At 45.8% G+C, this 8,190-nt stretch overlaps 1 pseudogene; it reads left to right on the plus strand.

The window, feature by feature from the left end:
* The window catches only part of LOC102439261, a 6,440-nt pseudogene extending 949 nt beyond the window's left edge, over nucleotides 1-5,491 (plus strand).
* Nucleotides 5,492-8,190: the final 2,699 nt, after the last annotated feature.

The following is an 8,190-nucleotide window of genomic DNA, read 5'->3' on the forward strand; positions in this document are numbered from 1 at the left end:
CACTTTTTTATGATAAGTAACGGCCCGGAGCATTAAATCCTTGCCGTGGAGGGGGGGGCCCTTAGCCTGACCTGCCCCCTCTCATAGTCCAGGGGCCATAAGGGGTGGGAGGTGACCTGACGATCAGGGGATGGGAATGCCCCATCACACCTCTTAGCTGCTGCTGCAGCAGCAGCGCAAGCCTCAGCTGGCTCTGGTTACCTGAGCCTCAGGCAACCCTGGGAGGCTGGGAAGCTGCCATTTGAGGCTTGCCTGCACCTTGGGCTGACCCTAGGGGGCTGAGGGGACTGGGGGACTCTGGAAGCAGGCGCGTGGAGCAGCTGGGCGCGGTCTTGCCGTGCACCTGCCACCCCGGTGGGGCTGAGGGACTGGGCACTGCCATCTTTGAGGGTGTGGCAATCAATTAGCATATTCCCTCCTTATTGGCTGTGGGCGCCGCCATCTTTGAGGGCGGGGCAGTCAGTTAGCATATTCCCTCCTTATTGGCTGTGGGTGCTGCCATATTTGCGATGGTGTGAGGGTCAATTAGCATATTCCCTCTTTATTAGATAGGATAGATTGCTGCTATGCATGTCTAATTTTATGGCTATGTGGGTCAGACAAGACACCCATTCATGATGGGAATTTCAGGCTGTATGGTTATTATGTATCTCACAAGAGGCCCGGTGCATGAAATTTGTGCATGGGGGGTCCCTCAGCCTGGCCTGCACCCTCTTGTAGTCCGGGACCCCTCGCTCCTTACCACGTGCCTGCTCGCTGCTCCTTACTGTTGCCACGAGGTGGGAGAGGCTCCCACCACCGCCGTTGCGCTTGCCAGCTGTGAGCCCGGCTTCTGGCTGAGCTGTGTTCCCCCTGTGGGAGTGCACTGACCACCAGGGGGCAGCTCCTGCATTGAGCATCTGCCCCCTGTTAGTGAGTGTGCGTCATAGCAACCAGTCAGTCGATTTGCATGCACCTACAGCCCCATCTACACCTGCATCTCTCATCAGAGTCCCCAGGGTCCAAGGGGGCTGGGCTGGGAGCGGCTGCTCTTCCTCAGTCACCAAGGCCCCTGGGCAGGTGGGGCTGGTCCACCTGGGCTGGAGCAGGGCCCTGGGTGGGGTGCAGTCTGGGCAGGATGCTGGGCCGAGGAAGCTGGCCCCAGTGCCCAGGGGCTTGGCTGGGTGCGCATTACCAGACCCAGTTGCCCCCAACTGCCCTCCCCTGCCAGCCATCTTGTGGTGGCCATCTTATGACCACATGGGGGCGGTCATCTTTGACCACATGGGGGCAGCCATCTTGTGCAAGGGTGTGACAGTCAATTTGCATATTACCTCTTTATTATATAGGATATATATATACTAGGCCTTTCTTCCCCCGGCCACCAGCACTGGCTTCCCTTTGGCACCCAGGACCCACGCTTCCCTCCAGCCACCAGCAGGCACCCGGCACTGGGCTTCCTTCACAACCCCAGGCTTCATCCAGAAGGATGTCTGGTCTAATTACCATATTATGCTTTTATTATTATAGATAATTGATTTCAGAGATGAAGAGAGAGAAAGAGAAACATCAATGATGAGAGAGAATCATTGATCAGCTGCCTCCTGAAAGTCCCTTACTGGGGGTCGAGACCACAACCTGGAATTGAACCGTGACCTCCTGGTTCATAGGTCAATGCCCAATCACTGAGATATGCCAGCCGGGCTGTGGTATTTTGTTATAGCAGCCCAAACAGACTAAGACACCTTGGTAGGCTTCTTGAATTTCGGAAGCAACATCTGAGTGTGCTACTCTGAACCCATCTACAGAGTTGCCCAAAAGGTTTCCATTTAGTTGCCCACACGCTTTGCAGTTCAGACTGCAGTACAAACTGCTCTTGAACTTGGACCTTACAACCCAGCAGATCCAACGATACACCAAGTGTCTGTGACATATAAGAATGCTGTATGAAGATTCTGGCAAGCACAAATGAGGCAATCATAGTGTCAGCTTCTAGGAGTTTAGAGAAAATCTGTATGCTCTTTTGCAGATAACTACTCTCATTTTTTAAAACATGTTTTGAGGTATAACTGACATACAATATTATATTAGTAGCAGGTTTAGTGTGCGCCCTGACAGTTGGGTTTTTTTTCTCCTTTGTAATGCAAGTGCCTGACTTAAGCTTTGACTGCTGAGGCATCCATTTCAAAGATGCATTCATTTCAAAGGCAGCTGTCTCCAATAAACACAGTGCCAGCCTCAGGACTAAAGAGCCAGGTGCCTTCCCCCTCCCCCCCGGCTCCTCTGTTTTAGAGATCCTGGTTGATTTCAATAACTGAACATTTAGGCCACTTGCTTGTTTTCTCTTATTGTTTTTATGTTTTAAATTCACCAATAAAAGAGTGAGCCCATGCCCTAGTTGGTTTGACTCAGTGAATAGAGCATCGGCTCCATAAACTGAAGAGTCCCAGGTTTGATTCTTGGTCAAGGGCACGGACCTTGGGCGCATGTGGGTGGGAGGCAACCAATTGATGTGTCTCTCTCACATCATTGTTTCTCTGTGTCTCTCCCCCTCCCGTCCACTCTCTCTAAAAATCAATGGAAAAATATCCTCGGGTGAGGATTAACAACAACAAAATAAAAGAGTGAGCCCATGAAACCCTAGCCCCCAATACAAGGAGAACCCTAGAACTATTCTCATTCTCTCTCTCTCTCTTTAATATATATATAGAGAGAGGAAGTAGAAAGGGGATGGGTGGATAAGAGCTATTTCCTCCTTGGTTATTGTGTGCATTTGCATGCTGAGCTTTGACCTCAGTTATGGCTCTATCGGCCATAGGGGGTGGTTGTGGTGGGTCTTGAGGAGAAGGGGCATCCCTTTCAAGGCATCTGGACCATGTGAGTTTATCACAGGGTTTTCAAGGAGCAAAAGGCTAGTCTCAGATACTAAAGGGCTAGCTACTTAGTAAGGGAGGCTCCGAGTGACTTGGTAGTTCAAGATTGTCCGTTTCATCTGGGACCAAACAGTTGTCCCCATTCTAAGTGTTGGGATTCCATTCTTTATCAGTCAGTGTCAAGACTGTGACTTCAACTGTCATTGCAATTCAACAACCTACTCAATTAAACGTTGTGTTTGATTTTCAGCAATATTAGCCCTGCAGCTACAACGAAGAACAGCCTCTCTTATGCATCACGAAAGCTCTCTGGTTCTTAGACTGTGACTGAACTGCTCAAATGCATTCAAAAATATCAATCCCACACCCCAGTCCTTATAGCCATGATGACTGCCATAATGGTCAAGTGCAGCAGCCATTTAAGGCGTCCAAGGCATGTGCTTCAGTTAGCACTTCATCACAATCAACCGTAGATTGATTAATTGTGATGTCACTGCTCGCCATGGATTACTAGCCATCCATTTTCCTTTGGCAAGCACTGTGCTGAAGCCTGAAGGAGGTGTGAATGAACCAATCCCACAGTTGCATCTCTCTCTGCAGGTCTATTTCCTGGGATCACTTCTGGTAACAATTCTGTCTGTGTCCTGTCTGAAGAGAGGAATGACACAGTAATTTGAACAGGGAAAGTTAATACAAGGAATTACCTATAACAGGGGATTAGAATGATGAGGAATTGGCTAGTGAGATGTAAAGAGAACTCTAAAGATCCTAGGAATAACAGAATTAAGATGTAGTCACTATCCCCAGGCTAAAATACAATGCCCCTGGAGCTGAGATCCAGATTTTGTCGGAGAGGCATGACTGTAGCTCACTAGATGACAGAGTATTGTGGTGTGGTACTGATGCAACCTGTTGGAAATCTATCTTCTGGAACTTGCCAGAAATCTGCCTGCTGGGGGGAGGGAGAAAGCTGTTCACAGAGAGCTGCTGGCTTCCGTGCTCTGCAGGAGCCAGGCTCTGGGGAAGCTGCAAGTGCTGCAGTATCCAGAGGCCCTGTGCTTGCTGCCAAGCGGCCTGGGGGTGAGTACTGGTGCGAGGGGAGAGCTGCTGGTCACTGGGTGCTGCTGGCTGCCATGCCCTGCAAGAACCCGGGAACGGAAGAGTCTGGTGCCAGAAAAAGTCATGCAGAAGGAGACTGCCAAGCAAACACACAGGAATCAGGAAGGAAACCTCTTTTCCTCTAGCAACATCTCTTCAGCACTCTCTCCTGAGAAAGCTTCAATGCCAGCTGGCAAAGGAAAAATACCTCAAATATGTTCCATGATCACAGAACAGGCAGAAAGGATGAACTTTAAGCTGAGAGGCAATAAATTGATAACCAGCACACCAAAGGTCAAAAGGGAAATCATAAGGAAAATTTAAAAGCGTTTTGAATGGAATTAAAATGTATCAAAATGTATGGAACGCATCAAAAGCATTTATAGCCCTGACTGGTTTGGCTCAGTGGATAGAGCATCGGCCTGCGGACTGAAGGGTCCCAGGTTCGATTCCGGTCAAGGGCATGTACCTTGGTTGCGGGCACATCCCCGGTGGGGGGTGTGCAGGAGGCAGCTGATCGATGTTTCTCTCTCATCGATGTTTCTAACTCTCTATCCCTCTCCCTTCCTCTCTGTAAAAATCAATAAAATATATTTTTTTAAAAAGACATTTATAAACATTAAATGCTTATATTTAGGCTACCACTTACTCTCTTTCTGCTGCCATCTTGGTTCTGCATTGCCCTGCATAAAATGCTGGGTGAAGTCTCTGTCACAGAATGAGTTGCCACAGCCCCAGGCTGGAAGACAGGGTCTGAAACAGAACCTGACAGTGATGAATCAGTACCAGAGCTCAAAGAACAAGATTCCACCAGGCAACCATACAAGCTCAGCTAGCAGCAGCAGCAGAAATCGATGAAGAACCAGCCGGTAAACCAAAACAGAACTGAAGTGAAAAGAAGGCACAGAAGGCTATGTCCAAACTGGGTCTTTGACAGGTTATAGGGGTTACTAGGATCACTATGACATCTAAGAATGTCCTCTTTGTCATTCCAAAGCCAAATGTCTACAAGCCTCCAGCTTCAGCTACCGACAGAGGTTTTGGGGAAGCCAAGATCGAGGCTTTATCTCAGCAAGCACAGCTAGCAACTTCTGAGAAATTCAAAGTTCAAGGTGAAGCTGTCTCAAACATTTAAGAAAACATAGATACTCCAACTGTACAAGAGGAGAGTGAAGAAGAAGAGGCTGATGAAACAGGCGTGGAAGTTAAGGACATAGAACTGATCATGCCACAAGCAAATGTGTGGAGAGCAAAGGCAGTCCCAGCCCTGAAGAGCAACAGGAATGATATGATACATCAGTGGTTCTCAACCTTCTGGCCCTTTAAATACAGTTCCTCATGTTGTGACCCAACCATAAAATTATTTTCGTTGCTACTTCATAACTGTAATGTTGCTACTGTTATGAATCGTCATGTAAATATCGGATATGCAAGATGGTCTTAGCCGACCCCTGTGAAAGGGTCGTTCAACCGCCAAAGGGGTCACGACCCACAGGTTGAGAACCGCTGTTATACATGCTATTATGGAATTAACAATGTAACCATTCAAAAAAGAGGACTTTTTTTTTTTTTTGGTATTTCAAAAGAGTAACTGCAGCTTGGCTTGAAATTTGTACTGTTTCTAGCATTAATAAAGCTATGGATTCTGAAAAGAAGAATTGTCTCAAATCAATGACCTCAGCTTCCACCTTAAGAAACTATGATAAAAAGTGGAAATTAGCCCTACCTGGTTTGGCTCAGTGGATAGAGCGTCAGCCTGCGGACTCAAGGGTCCCAGGTTCGATTCTGGTCAAGGGCATGTACCTTGGTTGCAGGCACATCCCCGGTGGGGGATATGCAGGAGGCAGCTGATTGATGTTTCTAACTTTCTATCCCTCTCCCTTCCTCTCTGTAAAAAATCAATAAAATATTTTTTAAAAAAAAGTGGAAATTAAACCCAAAGTAAGCAGAAGAAAGGAAATAATAAAGATAAGAGTAGAAATCACCAAAATACAAAGGAAATACTATAGAGAAAATTTTAAAAACCAGTAGTGGGCTCTTTGGGAAGATCAACAACATTAATGAAACACTAGCCAAATGATAAGGGAAAAAAGAGAGAAGACCCAAATGACTAATATCAAGAATGAGATATAGGACAACACTACAGAACCTACAGAAATTAATCCTATATAGCAAAAGGCTAGAGGCCAAAAAATCATGACCGGAATGACCGCTCTACTGGGTGGGGAACCGTGGTGAACCGGGTGGGTGGCAGCGGTGGCCAGAGTGAAGCAGCCCGGGCCCCGGGAGGGTGCCTGGCGGCGACTGGAGCAAAACAACCCAAGTCCCGGGTGCCTGGCAGCGGTGGCTGGAGAGAAGCAGCCCAGGTATCGGGTGCCTGGCAGCACAGCCAGAGTGAAGCAGCCCGGGTCCTGGGTGCCAGAGGGAAGCTGGTGCCAGCAGCCGGGGGAAGGAAAGCCTACTCTTATACGAATCTTCGTGCATCAGGCCTCTAGTATAATAGTAAGGGGATGTCATAAAGAGCTTTATGGTAATAAATTGGATAATTTAGGCAAACTAGACACATTCCTTAAAAGACACAAGCTACCAAGTTCACTCCAGAAAAAAACAAAAAACAAAAAACACATCACCGATCTGAATAGTCATATGTCTTTAAAGAAATTTATTTCATAGTTAAAAACTTTCCCACAAAGAAAACCTTATGTCCAGATGGCTTTACTGGTGAATTTGATCAAACAGTTATGGAAGAAATAATAGCAGTTGTATGCAAACTTTTCCAGGAGAAAGAAGAGGAATGTATTAAATTTGTATTGCTGCATAACAAACTACAAATTTAATATCCTAAATCAATATTCATTTATTATATCAGTTTCTATAGGTCAAAAGTTCAGCACAAAATGACTAGGCTGAAATCTAGGTGTTGTCTGGAGGCTCTGGGGAAAATATGCTTCTAAGTTCATTCTTGTTATTGACAAAATTCAGTTCCTTGCAGTTGTAGGAGGAGTTCCCACGTACTTGCTGGCTATCAGCTGGGGCCGATCTCATCTCATCTCCACATTCTTTGCCAAGTGGCCTCTCTCTGTCTACAAGCCAGCAACAGTGTGTCACACATTTCCTATCCTTCTGATTTTGGGCCTTAATTACATCTGCAAAATCCCTTTACAGCAGCAAGTCGATTCATGTTTCATTGAATAACTACAAGAAGGTGTGTGAACACCAGGAGCTTCGAACCTTGGGTGCCATCTCAGAATTCTGTCTGACAAGGAGGGAACACATCCCATTATATTCTATGCATTCAGCATTAACCAGATCCTGATATCAAAACCAGACAAAGAAATCCCAAGAGGTTATTTTGTGGCTACCAACAAACTGATTCTGAAATGTATAATGGAGAAGCAGAAGATCCAGAATAGCCAACACAATGTTGAAGGAGAACAGAGTTGGAGGACTGATGCTACCCAACTTCAAGACTTACTATAAAGCTACAGTAATTAAGACAGTGTTGACAAAAGAATAGTCAACTAGATTAATGGAACAGAAAAGAGAGAGCCCCAAAGTAGACCCATATAAATATATTCAACTTATTTTGACAAAGGTACAAAAGTAATAAAATGGAATAAAGACAGTCTTTTTGGCAGGTGCTGACACCTATCAGGTGTCTATTATCAAAACAACAAAAGAAAAGTGTTGCAAGGATATGGAGAAATTAGAACTCTTGCACACTGCTGATGGGAATGCAAACTGGTGCTACCACTATTAAAAACCATAAGGAGATTCCTAAAAAATTTAAACTGGAGCTGTCTCTTGACCTAGCAATCCTACTTCTGGGTATATATTCTAAGAATCCCAAAACACCAATTAGAAAGGATATGTGCACCCCTATGTTCATAGTAGCATTATTTACAATAGCCAAGATCTGGAAACAGTCCAAGTGCCCATAAGTAGATAAATGGATAAAAAAGCCGTGGTACATCTATACCATGGAACACTATGCAGCTATAAAAAAGGAGCTCTTACCCTTTGCGACAGCAAGGAGGGGCCTGGAGATTATTATGCTAAGCGAAATAAGCTAGTCAGACAAAGACAAATATCACATGATCTCGATCAACCAAAGGACTTGTATGGATGCATATAAGCATAACCAATAGATACAGACACTAGGGGGGGTGAAGGTAGGAGCGGGGGGGGGCAATGGGGAGATAAGGACATGTATGTAATACCTTAATCAATAAAGAAAAAT

The sequence above is a fragment of the Myotis lucifugus genome, unplaced genomic scaffold, assembly GCF_000147115.1.
Source record: "Myotis lucifugus unplaced genomic scaffold, Myoluc2.0 scaffold_169, whole genome shotgun sequence".
NCBI classification, from domain to species: Eukaryota; Metazoa; Chordata; class Mammalia; order Chiroptera; family Vespertilionidae; genus Myotis; species Myotis lucifugus.